Source organism: Balaenoptera ricei, chromosome 3 (assembly GCF_028023285.1).
Source record: "Balaenoptera ricei isolate mBalRic1 chromosome 3, mBalRic1.hap2, whole genome shotgun sequence".
Lineage (NCBI taxonomy): Eukaryota > Metazoa > Chordata > Mammalia > Artiodactyla > Balaenopteridae > Balaenoptera > Balaenoptera ricei.
In genome coordinates this window covers 181,539,977-181,561,364 of record NC_082641.1, presented here as the reverse complement: position 1 = coordinate 181,561,364, position 21,388 = coordinate 181,539,977, and the positions used below count along the sequence as shown (strand labels likewise).

At 53.9% G+C, this 21,388-nt stretch overlaps 1 protein-coding gene across 1 annotated transcript in view; it reads left to right on the top strand.

Annotated features, from left to right (window-relative positions):
• Positions 1-21,388, top strand: part of GNG7 (G protein subunit gamma 7) — a 152,378-nt gene that overhangs the window by 44,342 nt on the left and 86,648 nt on the right. The window contains exon 2 of the mRNA XM_059918931.1: positions 3,799-3,856. The gene's annotated coding sequence lies outside the window, so the exon portion shown is untranslated. The remainder of the gene's footprint in view (positions 1-3,798; positions 3,857-21,388) is intronic.

The window sequence follows — 21,388 nt, the reverse complement described above, 5'->3', positions numbered from 1 at the left end:
TGTCACCGTCCTGAAATTTGTAATAATTTTTGAACAAGGGGTCCCGCATTCTCATTTTGCCGCCAGCTCTGCGGATTCCATAGCAGGTCCTCCTGAGGGCCTCGCCTCCTCAATGCACTGCTGGCCCCTCACGGGGTGCTCGGGGTTCACCCTAATGGGAAAGTGAAAGCCTAGCATCTTTGTCAATGAAGATCACAGGGACAGCCTGGCGCCAGCTGGTGCGCCTCGCAGCCTGCTGTCTGTGAGCCCCGGGGATGTGTTCCTGTGGGCACGAGTTTCGTCCTCGCCCTTCTCTGCTCCGGCCTAAGCCAGTCTGGACTGAGCACAGCCGGGGTGGAGGCTCTGTGGTGGTCACCTCACTGCCCAAGTCCAGCTCCAAGGACTAGAGGACAGCCCGCAGCGGGCGTTAGAGGGCTGGGGCGCGGGGAGATTTGCAGATGGTAGATGTGAGAGCAGAGGGAGAGACACCATCTCAACGATGATTCATAAGCTGCCCATGTTCACAGCAGCGTGATTCACAGTAGCCAGAAGTGGAAACAGCCTGAACGTCCATCGGCGGACGATGGATGCACCCACTGTGCCCCTCCACACACGGGAACATCACTCAGCCCTGAAAAGGGGTGAAGCCCCGACACTCGCTACCACGTGGATGGACCCCGAGAACATGATGCTCAGTGAGAGAAGCCAGACACAGAAGGACACACAGGGTGTGATTCCGTTGATGGGAAACGTCCAGAACAGGCAAATCCACAGACACAAGAGAGTGGATTCATACTTGTCAGGGGCTGGGGAGGGGGATAGGGGTCACTGCTCATGGGGACGGGGTCTCCTCTTGGGGTGATGAGAACGTTCAAACATTGGTTGCGGTGATGGTCACACAACTTTGTGAATGTACAGAAAGACCACCGAATTGTCCACTTTACGCAAATTGTGCGGCATGAGAATTATATCTCAATAAGGCTAAAAAAAAAGGTGCCTAGTTTATCAGTCACCGTCTCCAGGTTTGGCTAATGTCCCCTAGTTGCGTAAGGAGCCGCCATTGGGGGACCGGGTGAAGGGCGCCCGGGACCCCTATGTACTAGTTTCCAGCTTGTCGTCTTTCATTGATTCAAAAAACAAAAAGTTGAAGCATCGGAGGCATAGACGGTCCCTGCAACGTTGAGGCGAGTCTTGGCCTCCAGGTCTGTGGGCATGTTGCTCTGGCCCTCGCATCTCTCACCCCTGCGGTCCACTGCTGCCCGGCCCTCCGCGCTCTCCAGGGCGCCCCTCTGGCCTCAGTGGCCAGAGCAGTTCCAATCCTAAGCGGCGGGCCCAGTAGAGCAGATCCTGCTGCTGGAGGAGATTCTAGCCGCTCCCGGAGCCCAGAGGGCGTTCCTGAGGCCACAGCGCCACCTGCAGGTGACGGTGGGGATGTCGGTTCTCCATCCTGGTCTTTGATTGGCAACAAATTAGCCTCAACTCAGAGGGTACCAGCATTTAAATTTTAATTTTTTAATCATTTTTAAAATTTTAAAAATTTTATTTGGGGCTTCCCTGGTGGCGCAGTGGTTGGGAATCTGCCTGCCAATGCAGGGGACACGGGTTCGAGCCCTGGTCTGGGAGGATCCCACATGCCGCGGAGCGACTGGGCCCGTGAGCCACAATTACTGAGCCTGCACGTCTGGAGCCTGTGCTCCGCAACGGGAGAGGCCGTGATAGTGAGAGGCCTGCGCACCGCGATGAAGAGTGGCCCCCACGTGCCGCAACTAGAGAAAGCCCTCGCACAGAAACGAAGACCCAACACAGCCATAAATAAATAAACAAATAAAATTAAAAAAAAAAAAAAAATTTTATTTATTTTTGGCTGTGTTGGGTCTTCATTGCTGCACGCGGGCTTTCTCTAGTTGCAGCGAGCGGGGGCTACTCTTCATTGCGGTGCACGGGCTTCTCATTGCGGTGGCTTCTCTTGTTGTGGAGCATGGGCTCTAGGCATGCAGGCTTCAGTAGCTGTGGCATGTGGGTTCAGTAGTTGTGACTCGCAGGCTCTAGAGCGTGGGCTCAGTACTTGTGGTGCATGGGCTTAGCTGCTCTGCGGCATGTGGGATCTTCCTGGACCAGGGATCGAACCTGTGTCCCCTGCATTGGCAGGCAGATTCTTATCCACTGTGCCACCAGGGAAGCCCTTTTTTTTTTTTTATCATTTTTAACTTTAAATTTTCATATTGGGGTATAGTTGATTTACAATGTTGTGTTAGTTTCAGGTGTACAGCAAAGTGGTTCAGTTATACATATACATGTATCTATTCTTTTTCAGATTCTTTTCCCATGTAGGTTATTACAGAGTATTAAGTAGAGTTCCCTGCGCTATACAGTAGGTCCTTGTTGGTTATCTATTTTATATATAATAGTGTGTGTATGTTAATCCCAACCTCCTGATTTATCCCTCCTCCCCACCTTTCCCCTTTGGTAAACAAACCGAAAGTTTGTTTTCGAAATCTGAGTCTCTTTCTGTTTTGTAAATAAGTTCATTTGTGCCATATTTTAGATTCCACATATAAGTGACATCATATGGTATTTTTCTCTTTCTGACTTACTTCACTTAGTATAATAATCTCTAGGTCTATGCATGTTGCTGCAGATGGCATTATTTTGTTCTTTTTTATGGCTGAGTAGTATTCCATTGTATATATGTACCACATTTTCTTTATCCATTTATCTGTCGATGGACATGTAGGTTGTTTCCATGTCTTGGCTAATGTAAATAGTGCTGCTATGAGCATTGGGTTTTTAGCAGCACAAATTAGAGTTTTCTTTGGATAAATGCCCAGGAGTGGGTTTCCTGGATCATATGACAACCCTATTTTTAATTGTTTGAGGGACCTCCACACTTTTCTCCATAGTGGTTGTACCAATTTACATTCCCACCAACAGTACAAGAGAGTTCCCTATATTTTTAAAATTTATTTATTTATTTTTTGGCCATGCCGCGAAGCATGTGGGATCTTAGTTCCCCGACCAGGGATTGAACCCGTGCCCCCTGCATTGGAAGTGTGGAGCCCTAACCACTGGACTGCCAGGGAATTCTCTCCCTAAATTTTTTAATTGAGTTTTTTTAAAAATAAACGTTTTAGAATAATTTTAGATTTTTAGAGATGTTTCAATGAGAGTTCCTGTCTACCCATCACCTAATTTCTCCCAGTGGTCATGGCATTCATAAGCAGTGCGTTTGTGACAACCAAGAGGTGGACGTGGGTACATTTCTGCGACCTCAATCTATTCTTTATTCAGATTTCACTAGTTTTCCCTAATGTGTTTTTTCTGCCCCAGGACCCGCCCCCCAGGATCCCACCTTGCATTTAGTTGGTCACATGCCTCAGGCAAACCCCCGGTGAGCTGGGCACTCTGGGGCACCCTCGGTCAGGGGGTTGGCTCAGCCCCCTCCCCTTCCTCCCAGGGGACCTTGGGGGGTCAAATGCTACAGGTGAACATCTTTTATAAATTATCAAAGGTCATGTGAACATCCAGCCCTTTCATCCAATTCAGTTTTGGAACATGTGAAAACTTCATCAGGGATAACATTCTAAATCACTAGCAAATCTTTCTGGCAAATTGCCTTTGTTACATTTACCCTCTCTGCATTTTGAAGCATCCTATCTGTGCCGTCCTCAACGTCCGGTAGAGTAACCAGAAGGCCAGGCTCCCAGAGCAATTTTTATGTCTATTCACAGGCGCACGACTCTTCCATGCGGACACTGCTAACGCCCACCCGGCATTTCAGGGCCAATCATGCTCAGCTAACGTGGTACGTTTTTCTTCCAGGGAGCGGACATTGGGTTCCTGAACCTCGGCGCTGAAGACAGCCAGGCCTCCAGCACAGGTCGGTGTCCTGAGGTTTTTCTTTTCTCCACGTTCAGTGTTCGCGCAGGACTTGGTTGGCGGTTCGGAGCCAGGATGAGTTAAGAGGTTGGGGTTTGCTGTCTAGGCGGCGTCCTCGCCGTGCACGCCTGCATCTTCCCAGCTCTGCTCGTTTCTGAGGGCTCGTCTTATCCATCAAGTGGGCACGGGAGCCACAGGGAACGTCTTCTGCCCTTGGCTCCCGGAGCAGGGGGACAGAGCAGGGAGACGTGGGGCCCGCAGGGTGGGTCCTAGCGCACCCAGGATGGGCGCAGAGCGGCGTGGGCCCGTCATTGCCACCCGCTTCCCAGCTCTTAGCTTCCTCCTCAGGAGGCTTAATTGGGGCGTACGGTGCTTCACTCCATTTCCCGTTTGCCTGGCGGGTGACCCGTCGATGGCCATCGGCCAGAGCAGAGCTAAGTCGTGGGGTGCGACAGATATCTGAAGCCCGTCACCCACCCCAGTGGGACAGCAGGTCGGGAAATGTGGCGAAGGCCTCAGGAAGATTAAGTCAGGAGCGACATAAAGCTCAGTCCTGGTCTCTTAACTCTTACTCACTTGTTTGTTTCTGGTCTTGTTCCCAAGAGGATTTTGAGTAGCTTTTGTGATGTTTGAAGAGGAAATAGCATGAGAATGAATGAGGTTGCCCCATGGCCTGCCTGGTTTGTTGACTGTAATTGTCAGGCCTGTTTCCCTGCCGGGCAGGGCCCAAACTCCGTGCTCCTCTGATTCTGTCACAAATGTCTTTGCTACTTCCGTGGAGTTTCCTCTTTCAGGCCGTCTTTGGAATAAACTTCCGGTTTCTAACAAATATACAGATGGATCTTTGATTCAGGTTGTGTTAATTTAGCAAGAAATTTGAGGGAGATCTGACATCTTTATAACGTATATTCTCATTCTGTGTGTGTGTGTGTTTGTATAAAAGAAAACATGTTAGACAAGAAGGCAGACACTAAATGATTCCATTCAGATGGGATTTCCAGAAAAGGCAAATGTGTAGGGACAGAAAGGTGACTCGGGGTTACCAGGGGCTGGGGTGGGAATGGGGAAGAACTGTACTTGGGCACCAGGCATCTTCCAGGGCGAAGGGGAGGGTCCAGAACTGTGCGGGGTAGGGGTAGGGATGGTCTCGTAACTTGGTGTACTGACTAAAGAATCTTTGAGTTGTGTCCTTCAAACTGGCCAATTTTATGCTGTGTAAAGTGAACCTCAGTAAAGTTAAAAAGTATATATTTTAGCTCAGCTCGGAGGGAGGCTGTCTCAGCAGACAAAGACCAGAAGCTGAGATTGGAACCCTGGGCTCCGGCCGGCCGGGTCATGCTCCGCCAAGGCCCCAAACAGATTCACAGTGTTAACTCTGTTTCACAAAGTCGCCAAGCAGGAGGGGGGTTGGGAGAACGGCCCGGAGCCAGACGAGGTCGTGCAGGGGGTATGTGTCTGCGCAACGTGCGGGACGAGCTAGCCCCGCTCAGCCCTTCTCCGTAGTGTTAACATCTGACCAACTTCCTGTAAAAAGAAAGTGAATTTAGACAAGGACAAAGGAGAGGTAAGTCACCCCAAACCCCCCACCCATCGAGGACCACTGCTGACACCTCAGTGAGTGTCCTCCCGAATCTCTCTGTGAATTACACTCTTGCATGGGGTTTTGGAGAAGTAGGATTTTTCTGTTTGATGTACGCATTCCCTTGATGGGCATCTTCCCTCATCCATAAACCTAGATTTCCATCTTCTTTCCTGAAGCCGGATGTTATAGATGAATTATAATTTCTTTCATTTAAAAAATTTTATTTATTGAAGTGTAGTTGATTGACAGTGTTGTGTTAATTTCTGCCGTACAGCAAAGTGATTCAGTTATACTTATATATACATTCTCTTTTCATATTCTTTTCCATTATGGTTTATCACAAGATATTCCCTGTGCTATACAGTAGGACATTGTCATTTGAATTGTAATTTATTTCTTTTTAAAATAATTTTGTAATTGATTTAACTGGTCTTATTAGTGGGCTTTTTTGGGGGTGTTCATTTTCTTTTTCTGTTTTTCTTTTTTTCTCTCTCTCTTTTTAAATTTTGCTACATTCTGGGGTGGATGTCCTTGTGCAGACTTCCTACATCCTTGGTTGTCCTTCGGGGTAAATTCCTGGAAGTAGGTTTGCCTTGTCTGTGAATTTAAGTCTGAGTGTTCTCATTTACATTTTTTTTTAAATCATAGTTTATACATTTCCTATGCAACTTGAAATTCACTCTCTTTTTTTTTTTTAATTAATTAATTTATTTTTGGCTGCATTGGGTCCTGGTTGCTGTGCACGGGCTTTCTTTAGTTGCTGTGAGAGAGGGCTACTCTTCGTTGTGGTGTGCTGGCTTCTCATTGCGGTGGCTTCTCTTGTTGTGGAGCACAGGTTCTAGGCACGTGGGCCCAGTAGTTGTGGCTCGCAGGCTCTAGAGCACAGGCTCAGTAGTTGTGGCGCATGGGCTTAGCTGCTCCGCGGCATGTGGGATCTTCCTGGGCCAGGGCTTGAACCCGTGTCCCCTGCATTGGTAGGCGGATTCTTAACCACTACGCCACCAGGGAAGCCCTCATTTACATTTTGACCTTCAGCCACAAAGACCTCCAGAAACGCACCATTTCCCATCCCAGGGTGCGTCTCCCTATCCTTCTAAGTTCAGTTTTACATCCTGGCCAACCTGACAAGTCCAGGTGATTTCAGCTCTTGCGTCTGGGCCTCCTTTTCGTGAGCGCAGCCGTTTCTCTAAGGCGAATGGCCCAGCTGCGTCCTTTCTGTTGGGGTTTCTCTCCCAGTGATTTTTTTTTTTTTACCCCGCCACACGGCATGTGGGATCTCAGTTCCCTGACTGGGGACCGAGCCCTTGCCCCCTGCATTGGAAGTGCAGAGTCTTAACAACTGGACCGCCAGGGAAGTCCCAGTGATAAGTTTAAATTCTATTTCTCTGTCTGTACGCCGTCCACTGCGAATGTTTTTCTGAGCGTGTCTTTGCACTTTGCTCACAGTGAGTTTTGTCATCGGGCATCTGAAACGTCTCGCGCACACCCACGTTCTCCTTTGTGTTTTGTGTGGCCTTCCTCCAAATGTCAATATTACAAAAAGACAGTTCACCTGCATTTTGTTCGGATCGTGTATTTTACCCTTAAATCCTTGCAGCATTTGAAATTCAGCTGTGCTAGTTGGTCTCACGCAGGCATGATTCTGACCCCCTGCTCCCCACTCAGGGGACACTGGGCCATGTCAGGGAACATCTATGGTTGTCATGACTGGGGGGCTCCTGGCATTGAGGGGGTGCGGGCAGGGATGCTGGTCCACATCCTGCAGTGCCCAGGACACCCCCACAGAGGAGGACCAGCCTCCCTTTCAGCAGTGCCCAGTGACAGACCGCTGGGGGAGATAGAATTGTACCCTGAGCGGGTGCCCACCGCCAACCTTGCGGGGGTTTTCTGTTCCAAGGAAGCCTACTCTCCTGTACGTGCTCCTGGAAGGGGGGATCTGGGCTTTTCCTGATTGCTGTTTAGTCTCATAGTCACTCTGAGCGCATCCTGTTTGCCAGGCCTTGTGCTCAGCATCTGCAGGTGTCCTCACATCCAGCTCCCCACAGCACCGGGGGCGGGCAGCGGGGTCTCCTATGGCCGGGCCGCCGCCTTTCCAGGGAAGCCAGGGTGTCACCATGCAACCCACCCATCCTGGTGACAGCACGCTGATCCGCTGCACTCAATTTCTGCAGACACCAGGGCTAAAAGAGGACCCGGAGTTTGGGTTCTGGGGCTGGAGACATTCCCCAGAGTGCTGCAGTTCCCACTGGCGACCACTAGGGGGCAGTGGAAGTCCGCGGGGTCTCTGGCGGGACCGGCCTTGAGCCAGGCAGGGATGTTGATGGAGGGGGTGCAGGGGGTGCAAGGGGGCGCCCAGATGTCTTCAGTCAACCCCTCGGCCCTCTTGGAGACCCGTGACCACCCATCCACGTTCTCCGAGACATTCTGGTTCAGCCCCCAGGGTCCCATGGTCACCCTGTTCTGGGCACACACACCACACACCCCCCGCTCCTGCTTGCAGACCTCTGTGGGTCTGTTGGGTGTAAGAGGGAGGCACAAAACACGGGCTCTGTGACCTTGGCGGGCTCACGGCACCTGCACCCCCAAACCCGCCCTGGCCCCAGCACCCTCCAGTGGCTGGAGCAGAGCCTGGACCAGGGAACGAAGGCCAAAGGGTGAGGGTGGGCAACCCCGCCGTGACGACTGGGTCTTGCTTCTGTGACTCTCTCCCCTGTCGCCTGGAGCCGGGCCGGTGGCTCTGGCCCCTGGGGGGCTTCCCCAGGCAGCCACCCTCAAAGCCTCCTCGTTTGGAATCTGCCCAGTGTCCCCCTGCGGCACCCTCGGGCGTGTGTCACCTCCCAGTACAGTCACCTGGGCAGTGGCTGCCCGGCCTGGTCAGGAATGGGGTGACCCTCCCAAAGATCTCTTCCATCCCCTCAGCAAGGATTTCCCATTGTCTGCCCAGGCCAGGCTCTGGGGGACGCCAGTGAGCAGGGCGGGCAAAATCCCCAGCTCTCACAGGACTGATGTGTCTGTGAGAATCGTGGACCCATTTGGGGTCTCTCCCTCTCAGCAGTGCTGACATCAGGGCCTGGACGTTGTGGGGTGTGGAGCAGCCTCCCTGAGCCCCCGGTTGTGACAACCACAGATGTCCCCAGGCATCACCCAGTGTCCCGTGGGGGCAGGGTCACCCGGGTGAGACCCCTGCCTCACTGGTCCCTCTCTCACTCTATGTCTTTGGATGTGTTTAGGGCCCCACTGGGTGGTTTTTCCTGTTGGTTTGGAAGCTCTGAGGGGCCGGGACCACAGCCGGTTGGTTCCTGCCTCATGGAAGGGCTTAGCAAGTGTCCCTACAGCGTGGCAGCTGTGCCACGGCTCTGGTGTGGGCCATCGTGGTGCTGGCTTTCCTTATGGAGGTGCCGTTGTTCTTTGAGCAAGAGCTGGGCTTTCCAATGTGGTAGCTGTGAGCCCCAGGTGGCCACTGAGCACCTGAAAGGGGACCAAGGTGGAAATGAGAAGATTTTGCACGGACTGGGTGATTCTTAGTTGAGAACGATTTCTCAGGCACTTCTCCAGCCCTCCCGCTCATGGTGAGAATGCAGAACTCTGTGACCTCCCGACAGCGGGGTGTTTTTCTGATAGCCCCTGTTCTCCCGGGAGTTTGCGAACATTTCTGCTGAAAGCGCCTATTGGAGCCCTTTATCTTGAGAGAGTGGCCCTGGTGTGGGGAGCAAACTCCAACCCAGCGCGCAAGCCAGAGCGTGTTTCTTTCTCCTGGTTGGTTACCCGCTTCTGATCTGTCCCGGGTGTGTTGAAATGCACATTGTTATCAGTTCTCTCCATGGACAAGCTGTTCTCCTGAAAGAACTGCCAAGATAGACAGTTAAAAACCTTAAAACGTTCTGCTCACGGAAGGTCACGGCTTCTGCTGTCCCCGCCTTCCTGACAGAGAGCATATATGATACACATGTAATTATGGGGTCCCACGCAGAAACCGGCCAAGGGGGCCCCTGCTGCAGCCCGCAGGGCCTAGAACCCTCTCCCTGTAGGCTGCAGCTCTGATTCTGGAGAGCAAGCCACGTGGTGCTTCCCATGGCAGCGGGGGCAGCTCAGACATGAGTTTGACCCCTTACAGCAGGATCTCACCCTGGTGATCCTGCCCCCAGGGGACACCTGGCCGTGTCTGGGGGCGTCTGTGGTCATCATGACTGGGGAGTTCCTGGCATCCAGTGGGTGGGGTCCAGGGAGGCTGCTCCACACCCCACAGTGTCCAGGATGGCTCCACAGAGAACGTCCCGGCCCCATGTCAGCAGCACCCAGCGAGTGGGAGGAGAGACCCCTTCTCCACAAGATTCTTGCTCCCAGGATCAATCGAGATCACTCTCTTTATGCTCTACTGTGAGTTATTACCATGGTTCCCACCCAGGCCCCACTCTTCCGGACCCTACGGGCTAATCCCCTTATGGACTGGTTAGTGCTGCCACCTGATTCTACCAGTCTGAACATTGAGGCCCAGAGAGGCTCGTGTCCGATACAGCAGAGCCGGGCTTCCACCCGTGGGGCAGCGAGAACTGGCTCAGCCCAGGCGGCAGCCAAGGCACAGAGACCCCTGTATCCCCAGTCACGGGCGCGTTGCTAGGCAACCGCTTGAACAGTCAGCCTCCCTCAGGGCAGGGATGATACACACATGCGGTCATAGGTAGAGTGACAGATTCAAGGCCTCCTTTGACTCCACACACGCACAGGGTGACAGTCACGTATGATAAGAAGGTGGGGGGCAGGGGAGGAGAGGGAGCCACGGGGAGGCTGAAGGGTGGCCCATTTGGGGCCTGCAGAAGGAGCTCCCCACATCCCAGGGCCAATTCTCCACCCTGCAACGCACTGGCCTGACTCCATCTGAGCCGGTGGGCACCGGGGTTGTGCCTCTTCCTCCTTATTCCCTGCCCTCCTGCTTCATTCACTGAGTCAGCTGACACCCGTGTGTCAGGCCCCGCCAGGCTAAAACACGTGTGTCTGTGTGCAGAAGCTCCCAGTACAGTGTACACAGTGGGTGTGTGTGACAGAGGACTGAGGCATGGCCTGGGGAGGGCCTGGGAGTTGGGGTGGGGGGGGGTGGTGGTGCCAGGGGGCTGAGGGTGGGTTGGGGACCTGAGCAGGTGCCACAAAATGCAGGGTCACAGGGGACTGGGGTGTTGGGAGCTTGTTTCTAATTGCCATTGGTGTCCCCCCCAAATTCAGATGTTAAAACCTACCCCCCAGTGTGGTGATAGTTGGAGATGGAGCCTTTGGTGGGTGTGATCTTGTGACTTATCATAAATACATAATTTGGACTTCAGCCATGGGTCCTGGCTCCCAGCTCCCAAAGCCCTTGGAATTTCCCGAGCTGTAGGAGCATCCCCTGCGTGTGACTAAATTGTGACAGTGATTGTAAAACCCCAGGCAGTCTGCTCTGCCGTCCCATGAGGAGTGTACTAGCTAGCTATTGCCGTGTAACAAGCCACCACAGGCTCAGCAGCTTACACCTCCCCTGTCTATTGGGGCAGAAGAGTGGACACAGTGTGGCTGGGACCTCTGCTCAGGGTCTCACTTGGCCTGGCCAGGGCTGAGTTCTTACCTGAGGGCTCGACTGGGGAAGGATCCACTTCCAAGTTCTCTCAGGTTGTCAGCAGGATTTGGTTCCTTTCAGTCGTCAGGCCCAAGTGCCCATTGCCTTGCTAACAGCATGCTAGGGACGACTCGTAGCTCTTGGAGGCTGCCAGGTCCTGGCCCAGCCTCATGGTCTCCTCTGTGGGCCCCCTCTTCCCTCAGTCTCTCACTGCAGGAAGGGCCCTGCCCTTGGACTAGGTCAGGCCCGCCCACGTGATTTGTCCTTTTGATCAACTCAAAGTCAACTGACTCGGGGCTTTACACCCTCCAAATCCCTTCTTCTGTACGAAATCACCTAATGTGGGAAATGGTATCACGTTCATAGTCCTGCCCACACTTGGGGGTTGGTCCACAGGGGGCAGGGGTTTGGGGACTTAGAATCCTTATGGCCACAAAGGGGGAGAAGGGGGCATGGTCATTCCAGACCCAGCCACGCTGAGCCTCCACCAGGACCGTGCAGGGGGTCTCTTTACCCTCGCCTTCCTTGCTGGAGGCACCGCGGGTGGGTCAGGGTTGGGGTAGAAAGGCGGTGCTTGGAGAAAGCATGCTTTGTCCTCGTCACAGCTAGACAAACCCGTGGCTTCACCTGGTTTTTAATTTTTATCTATTTATTTATTTATTTTTGCCGCGCTGTGAGGCATGTGGAATCTTAGTTCCCTGACCAGGGATCGAACCCGTGCCCCCTGCAGTGGAAACTCAGAGTCTTAACCACTGGACCATCAGGGAAGTCCCCTCACGTGTTTTTTTTTTTAAAAAAACCTTTAATTTGAAATAATTCCAGATTCATAGGAAGTTGCAAAAACCGTACAGAGCGATCCCATGCACCCTTCCCCCAGCTCCCCTCAGTGGCGGCATCTCGTGTAACTATTGCACAAAAATAGGAAGTTGGCGTAGGGACTGCGTGTGTGCAGAGTTCTGGGCCCTCTGTCACGTGCACAGATTCGGCTTTGCTTAATTTGTGGGTGTGTAGGACCGTCACATGTTTGCAGAGTGGAGAGAGCTCTTCCTGCTGTGTTTGGGGGGGGCGGGGAAAAACAGACATCTAACCTTGGGCGGCGCAGTGCCCCACGCTCGTCGTGCAGGGCCGTCCCTCTCTTTTCCCACAATTCTGGGCATCTCGTCTGCCGCCTTGTTAGGCAGCCAGCCCTTCCAGTGGGTTTATTCTCTTGGGGGGTGGTCTGCAAGTCTGTGGAGGTTCCCAGCACCAGAAGGCTCAGGTTCAAGTCCAGATGCACCCCTCACTCACACGGGCACCCCTCACTCACTCGGGCACCCCTCACTCACACGGGCACCCCAGCTGACTCACTTGCCCTTTCTGAGCACAGGGGGTGGGCCCGCTGTCACCACCGCGGTTCTGGCATCCACAGCAGGGCCGCCAGAGGGAGGAGTGACGGGGAGGGCCAGGAGTTATGGTGAGGTACCCCAGTTCTCTCTCCGGGGGGTGAGAACCGTCCCTCAGCCTCCCCTGGCCATTCTGCCCAGGCCCCGAGGACTGCTGAGACATCCCGTTGTTGGAGTCAAGGCTTCCTCAGCTTCCCCAGAGTTCTCGGCCGTCTTCTCTGCGCCCGGAACGGTAGGCGCTCCCCGGGGGGTGGGGGCTTGTCGTGTGCTTCTTCCTCACGAGAGCCCATACAGTGGCAGCACCCCATGTCTGTGCACCTCCCGCGGGAGGGGGAATTCCAAGATGGCACCAAAGACCCCCACCCCCCTGGTGTCCACACACTGTCCTATCCCTGCTCCTGAGGGTGGGCAGAACCTGGAATGGATGGGGTGCCACTCTGTGGTTAGGCTGATGTGATATGGCCCAAGGGACTTTATAACAAAGACCCCTGATCAGTGGACTTTTGAGTTCGTTCATCACAAGGATTGTCTGGGTGGGCCTGACCAAATCAGACGAGCCCTTACAAGAGACCAGAAGCCTACCTAGAGGGGTCAGATCCATAGAGACAGGAAGTAGAATGGTGGGGGCCAGGGGCTGGGGGAGGGGCTGGGGAGTCAGGGTTTCATGGGGACAGAGCTTCAGTTTGGGAAGATGAGAAAGCTCTGGAGATGATGGTGGGGATGGTTGCCCGACAGTGTGAGTGTGCTTAATGCCACCGAGCTGTGCGCTTACAAATGGTTAGGTTGGTTATATGCTTTTTACCACAAGAAAGAGAGAGAGAGAGAGAGAGACCAGAGCAGCAGCAGACACCCTCCTACTGGCTTTGAAAAAAGCAAACAGCCACATCGTGAGCTGCCCGTGGAGGAGGCCATGGGAGCTGAGAGCAGCCGCCTGCCAGCAGCCAGCAGGAAAATGGGGCCTCAGTCCTGCAACTGCAGGGCAGTGGATTCTGCCAACCACTCGGGTGAGCTTGGAAGGGGACCCTAAGTTCCTAGATGAGAGCTCAGCCTGGCCGATCCCTTGATTTCAGGGTTTTGAGAAACCCCGAGTTGAGGGCCCAGTTAAGCCGCCCCCCCTTTCCCTGACACAGAAACCAGGAGATGACAAAGGGTGTTGTCTTAGACCCTAAGTTGGTGGTGATTTGTCATGCAGCAGTAGCTGATTGATACACCTACACCTACCCTGTTGCCTTCCCACGCTCGTTCTGAAACTCACCTCAGCTCTGCCAATTAGAGATAATCATCTCCATGTCACAGAGGAGAAACTAGGAGCAGAGAGAGGCTGAGTAAGTGGCCCAGGGCCACGCAATAACTGTTCTGTGACATTCAAATTAGCTGCATCTGTCACCCAGGCCGGATCGTAAGCTCCTTCAGGTCAGGGATCTCGCCCAACTGCCGGCCGGATGTTTAGCGAGTGAAAGAAAGAATGAGGCTCAGGGAGGAGTCCTCACCTGACCTCCTGAGCAGAGAGGTGAGCCTGTGACCAGGACCGGTGGCATGGCGGGGCCAGCGGAGAAGGTACTCATCGTGCCCTGGAAGGAGTGATGACCACACTCGGGCTCCCTGGCTGAGTCAGCGGCCGGGGCCAAGGTCTGAGCTCGTGAGCCTCCTGGAATGGGACGCGCCGTCCCTGGGTCCCTGACTAACATCCTGGCCGATTCACTGCTCTGCCCGGACGAGAGGCGAGCTCGGAGCCAGGGCCCTCTGACCGCAGGACTCGCAAAGCCAGGCAGCCCAGAGCCACAGAGAGCCAGGCTGCCAGCTGTGGGTGTCCTTGGCTCGAGCCGGGGCTGCGGAGTGAGGACAGGCATGCAGAGTAGGCGGGAGGAGAGGCAGCCGCACACGCACGTGCCCCTGGCAAACCAGCAACCAGGTCTCCCGCGTCCCAGGGCCGAGGGGCAGGGCCCGCTGGCCCCCTCGGCACTGTGAACACTGAGGCCAGGTTGTTCTCTGTGCGGGGCCGTCCTGGCCTCTGTGGGGTGTGGAGCAGCATCCCTGGCCCCCACCCACTCGATACCAGGAGCCCCCCTGTCGTGACAGCCACAGATGTCCCCAGACATTACCCAACGTCCCCTGGGGGGTAGAATCACCCCAGTTGAAACCCTGGTTGAGTGAGTTGATGGTGACAGCACTGCCTGAGGTGCTCCCTCTGGGGCTGCAGGGAGGCCTTCCTGGAGGCAGTGACGTCTGAGTTGAGCATGCCAATGCCCTGGAGCCGACCGAGGTGGGAGGGACCTTCGAGGTGGTGGGAGCAGTGTGTGCCTAGGAGTAGAGGCTGGTTCCAGGATGGTGGGCAGGGGTGCAAGGTGAAGCAGAGGGAGTGAGGAGGCCGTGGGCAGAGACCATCTTATCCTCAGGGCAGTAAGGAGACATAGAGGGTTCCAGCCCCACCCATGGCAACAGTCAGTTGATCTTGTTTTCCAGATTAGGAAACTGAGGCACAGAGAAGGTGAGGGTGCCCCAGTCGCCCCCAGCAGTGGTGGGTAGAGGCCCAGGGGGTTTCAGAGCCGTTTCTACAATGCTTGGGGGTGGGGCCGGGCACTGGAGCCAGGCCCAAGAAGCAGCATCTGCCTCAGCACCTCCCAGCTCCAAGACCCCTGGTCAGGCAGGCATCTGCTCCCACCCTCAGTTTCCCTTTGGTAAAATTGGGGTGATAGCTGCCCCGGCCACCCTGGACTGCTGCCGGAGGAGATGAGGTCATCAGCTCTGCAGTCCGTGTCCCTGGGCGGCACAGTGAGGGCTCTGGACGGATGGGAAGCGTGTCCTGTCACCCCACTGTCACTGGAGTTCTCCCACCTGAGCCCCACGCCCTTCCCCTTTCTGGGCTCTGCCTTCCTTCTTCCTGAAGGTTTCAGGGCTCTTCCAGCTTCTCTGGTATCCATGGAAACCTGGGCCTGAGTGAGGGACCCCCAGGCCCTTCAGCAGGTTGCTGGAGAGCCCTGGACCCCTGCTCCCCATCCCAGGGCCCCTCCCCTGGACCGAGAGGGAGAAAGAAGTTGGGGAACCGTGGGGACAGAACATGCCCGTGGCCCAGAGCCCACGCCCCTGGGAGGTGACCAGCAGGGGTCCACCCTCTGCGGGTCCCGGCCCCGCGTCCACCAGGAAGGACAGCAGCCAGGGCAGTGCTTCCGTGTCCTGAGCTGACCTTGTTTTCCTGATCTCGGGGCAGGAACAGCTTGGCCAGCAGAGTGGACACGTCTAAGCTCAATAAACAGCCAGGGAGCCGGGGGTAGGAGCTGAGGTGCCGGGTCCCCCTGCCTGCCCACCTGCCCTCTCCTCCGTCCTTGGGAATTATCAGGAAAGCTCAGTGGAGCAGGTCCCTGAACCCTTCCCTTAGGACTCTAACGTGCTCAGCCGCCTCCTGGGGGTGGGGTGGGGTGGTGGACATGCCACCTGGTGACGGTCACCTGTGTTGTGAGGCCACCAGGGTTGCCCTGTTTACGCATGGGCTGCGTTGCTGCACACAGGCACACCCAGGACGGCACAGGCTCTTGTGAACATTTGGAACATCTTCGTGTGTGTGTGTGTGTTGAAATACAAATGGCATTAAATTCAGCATTTTTAAGTGCACAGTTAAGTGGCATTAAATACATGCACGTTGTCGTGGAACCATCCCCACCATCCGTCTCCAGAACTTTCTCATCTTCCCAAATAGAAACTGTCCCCATGAAACACTGACTCCCCAGCCCCTCCCCCAGCCCCTGGCCCCCACCATCTACTTCCTGTCTCTGTGGATGTGACTCCTCTAGAGACCCTGTGAGTGGAATCAGACAGTACTTGTCCTTCTGTGTTTGGCTTCTCTCACTGAGCATCATGTCCTTGGGGTCCATCCACGGTATAGCAAGTGTCAGAATCTCCTTCCTTTTCGAGGCTGAATCATTTTCCATTTTGTGGAAGAACCACGTTTGTTTATCCATCATCCGTCCATGAATACTTGGGTTCTTTCTACCTTCTGGCTGTTGGGAGTCATGCTGCTGTGAACACAAGTGTACAGTTATCTGTTTGAGACCCCGCTTTCAATTCTTTGGAGTATGAAACATTTTTTTGTTCTGGTTTGACACCTTGGCCCCAGCCTGCGGGTCACCTGTCCACCCCCCAGGACAGGGAGAGCCCAGTCCGAGCTGCAGAATCAGGGAGCTGGGCCAATACATGGCTTTTCCCTCGCCTACCCTCACGCGGGCCCAGACACCCCTAGGAAGAAAAACTGAGTTTTTGCATCAATAAATATGCCACGGTACAAGAATTCAAAAGGTGCAAATGGTGTCCTGTGAAAATGGTGTCTCCCTCCCACCTGTGCTCCAGCTCTCGGCCTCCCTTCCTGTAAACAAGTGACTTCCTGGCTTCCGGGTCTTTCCCCAGACATGCTCTGCGTCCCAGGCACCCTTTGTGGCCGTTAACTTTTTCAGGGCAAAGCTGTGCATCCCTCAAAAGCTTCCACTGACAGGAGTGGTTCAGAGGGAGGCCGGGGCTGGGGGCGCAGAGGGAGCTGTTAGGTCAGCAGGCCTGTGGGGCTTGTCAGCTCTGGGTGAGCTCCCCTGCCAGGCGCTTTGGAGCCACGGGGGCCCCACCCATCCCTCGCCTGGCCCCCCGCCTGTACACAGTGGGTTTTTTTTTTTTTGGCCATGCCGTGCGGCATGTGGGATCTTAGTTCCCCAACCAGGGATCAAACGCGCACCCCCTGCCGTGGAAGCAGGGAGTCTTAACCACTGGACCGCCAGGGAAGTCCCACAGTGGATATTTAATAATAATAACCTATCCCCATGTTATGAACTGAATGTTCATGTCCCCCCAAATTCATATGCTGAAGCCCTAACCCCCAGTGGGATGGTGTTTGGAGGTGAGGCCCTTGGGAGTTGATTGGGTTCGGTGAGGTCATGGGGGTTGGGCCTCTAGGGTGAGATTAGTGTCCTTATAAGGGGATGAAGAGACCACAGCTCTCTCCGCCATGTGAAGTCACAGCAGGAAGGCGGCTGTCTGCAGGCCAGGAAGTAGGCCCTCACCAGGAACCAGCCATGCCAGCATGGGCTTCCAGCCTCTGAGACAATGAGGAATCATGTCTGTGGTTTAAGCCCCCCAGTCTGCAGGGTTCTGTGGTAACAGCCTGAATGGACTAATATATCCAGTCAAAAATAAAAATAAGTAGAAGCAGTCCCCCCAAGGCACTGTGAACGCTTTTGAGGACAAGAGTGGGTGAAGGAGACCCTCTGCTAACCAGAGAGGTGTTTGGAGGACGGGCTGGGGTGACCTGGCCCCTCCGTAGGCTGTCAGAGTGTGGGGAAGGGAAACCGCAGAGGGGTGACAGCGTCCTGAGACCACCGTAGCAGATGAACCCAGACCGGGCAGCTTAGAACAACAGAGACTTATTCTCCCACAGTCCTGGAGGCCAGAAGTCCGAGTTCAAGATGTCACAGAGGCTCGGGGGAGGGTCCTTCCTGCCTCTTCCAGCCTCTGGGGCTCCAGGCGGTTCTGGGCTTATGGACACATCAGCCCAGTCTCTGCCCCCATTGTCATGTGACCTTCCCTCTGTCTCTGTGTGTCTCTCCTCTTCTTATAAGGACACCAGCATTGGGTTAGGGCCCATCCTATTCCAGTGTGACCTCATCTTACTTTAACTAATTACATCTGCGAAGACCCTATTTCCAAATAAGGTCACCGAACTAGTCTGCTCAAGCTGCCACAACCAAATACCACAGGCCGGGGCCTTAAACAACAGATACTTATTCTCTTGCAGTGCTGGAGGCTGGACGTCCCAGATTGCGGTGTCGGCAGGGCTGGTCCCCTCTGAGGCCTCTTTCCTTGGTGTGAGGACGGCCGCCTTCTCCCCATGTCCTCACATGGTCTCCCCTCTGTGCATGTCTGTGTCCTAATCTGTCTTCTTATAAGGACCCCAGTCCCATTGGCTCAGGGCCCACCCTCAGGGCCTCATTTTACCTTAATCTCCTCTTTAAAGACCCCATCTCCAAATACAGTCACAGTCTGAGGTCCTGGGGGTCAGGGCTTCCACAGAGGAATTTGGGGGACCAGAATTCAGTTCATATCAGTCACCATCTGAGGTTTCGGGTGGACATGAATTTTGGGGGCACACTGCTCAACCCACCGTGGGGGAGCTGGGTGGAACTCAGTAAGGGACTGTGGGGGGGGGGGAGGGTAGGAGGGCGGGTCACAGGGGGAGGGGAGCCTGCAGCAAATAAAAGCACAGTGGACCGGGCTCGCTCTTGGCCAGAGCGAGTCATTTAGCCAAAATGTAACCTCTACCCAGAGCGCGATGCCAGGAGGGGAGCCTTCGCGCCTTTGTAAACGAGAGTGGAAACCAGGGCTGGAGGAGGTCACCCAAGGTCACAGCACAGCCTTGACTGGACAGCATCTCCACCCCGCAAGTCCATTCCGTGCATGCCACCAGCTGTCCAGCCGGGGGTAACGATGCTGTGGGGACACTCAAGGGTCCCCCAGTGAGGCTGGCACCGTGGCCCTAGGATCCTACCAATCGCTGGGACATTTCCTTGAAATCTCTTTTGCCTGTAATTGCTTAAACATGTTGGATTCTTGCCCGAGATCTTTCCAGTTTGCTTTGAGGGAAAACCACTTCGACTTTTTCCCTTCTTTATAGCATGCTGATCTTGCAGCCTGAGTGCCCCCTGGGGGTGCCATGGGCCCTGCCCTGGGGTGCAGTGGGGGGACGGGGTGAAGGCTGTTACTATGTCTGAGGGGTGATCGCAAGGTGGGGCAGTGATCGGGACACCTGACGTGTAGGGACACGGAACAGGACGGTGTCCTGTAGCCAAAGCACAGGGCTGTGGGCTCTTTTTCCTTTATTGAGATATAGTTCACACAGCACACAGTTCATCCTTTAAAGTGTTCAATTCAGTGCATTTTAGTACCTAGTTGTGCGACAGCCACCACTAGCTAATTCTAGAACATTCCATCACCCCAAAAGAAGCCCCGTCCCCATCAGCAGTCACTCCCCGTATCCCCCTCCCCAGCCCCTGACAACCACGAACCTACTCTCCGTGTCTGTGGACTTGCCTGTTCTGGACGTTTCCCATCAATGGAATCACACCCTGTGTGTCCTTCTGTGTCTGGCTTCTCTCACTGAGCATCGTGTTCTCAGGGTCCGTCCATGTGGTAGCGAGTGTCAGGGCTTCCCCCCTCTTCATGGCTGCATAATGGTCCACGGTGGTGTTTGCTTTTGAAAGATGTTATGCAATAGACATTTCGATGGTATTGGTATTCTGATGTCTGTTGGGGCCCCACACCCTGTAGGTTTTGGCCTGATTTTATTTATTTTATTTTTTATTTAAAAAAATTTTTTGGCTGCACGTGGCGTACAGAATCTTAGTTCCCCGACCAGGGATCGAACCCTCGCCCCCTGTGGTGAAAGTGCAGAGTCTTAACCACTGGACCACCAAGAAAGTCCCTGGCCTGATTTTTTTTTTTTTTTAAATTTATTTTTATTTATTTATTTTTGGCTGTGTTGGGTCTTCGTTTCTGTGCGAGGGCTTTCTCTAGTTGCGGCAAGTGGGGGCCACTCTTCATCGCGGCCTCTCTTGTTGCGGAGCACAGACACCCAGACGTGCAGGCTCAATAGTTGTGGCTCATGGGCCTAGTTGCTCTGCGGCATGTGGGATCTTCCCAGACCAGGACTCGAACCCATGTCCCCTGTATTGGCAGGCAGATTCTCAACCACTGCATCACCAGGGAAGCCCCCCCTGGCCTGATTTTAAACAAGCACTTGCTACAAACTTGCTGTAATGGAGATCAACAGTAGCAGACTTTTTGGTATAGGGCCAGACCTTAAATATTTTCGTTTGCAGGCCAGGCTGTCTCTGCTGAAACTACTCAACTCTTGTATCTTGAAAGCCACCAGAGATAATACCTGAGGGAAGGGGCGTGGCTATGTGCCAGTAAAACTTTATTTACAAAAAATGTGCAGAGGGCCGGATGTGGCCCTCGGACCAGAGCTCACCAACCACTCTTTAGGACAGAGGTTCTCCAGCTTTTTGGTCTTGAAGGCTACAAAGAGCTTTTTTAAAATTTGGGTTATATTTATCAGAAGTTACCAGATTCAAAATTAAAACTGAGAAAAATCTTAAATATTTATTAATTCATTTTAAAATAACAAGAATAAGCCCTAAATGGCATTTTTAAATGGAAAGTAACTTTTTTTTTTCCAAAACAAACAAAGAATTAGTGAGAAGATGGCCAGGAAAACCCAGAGGCTTTCACTGCCCAGAGATGACTGAGGTTACGTGAGTGGTGACTGAACAGAGTGTAAGGATCCTGGGGCAGGACAAGGACATTGGGGGGAAAACTAGGGAAATCTGAATAAAGTGTCCCCATGTCACTTTCCCAGCTGTGACAAACTCACCCCGGGGAAGGGTAGTTGGGGAAGGGCAGACGGCACTCTCTCTACTGTCTTTGTAACTTTTCTGTAAACCCCAGATTATTTCAAAGTACATGTCTGTTGAAAAAAACAGGACAGAACAAAACAACTGTGTGGTCGAGTGAGCACTCCATCACAGTCAGAGGAGGGTGAGGATGGCGTCGGGGAAAGCGGCTGGAGAATCCGGGGAGGGAGGAGTGGTGGCTGGAGAGTGAGTGGCAGGTCAGACCGTCAGTCAGAATACCGACCCGGGGCTTCCCTGGTGGCACAGTGGTTGAGAATCTGCCTGCCAATGCAGGGGACACGGGTTCGAGCCCTGGTCTGGGAAGATCCCACATGCCGCAGAGCAACTAGGCCCGTGAGCCACAACTACTGAACCTGCGCGTCTGGAGCCTGTGCTCCACAACAAGAGAGGCCGCGATAGTGAGAGGCCCGCGCACCGCAATGAAGAGTGGCCCCCGCTTGCCGCAACTAGAGAAAGCCCTCACACAGAAACGAAGACCCAACACAGCCATAAATAAATAACTAAACAAATACTTAAAAAAATGTATGTGTTAAATGTTTAA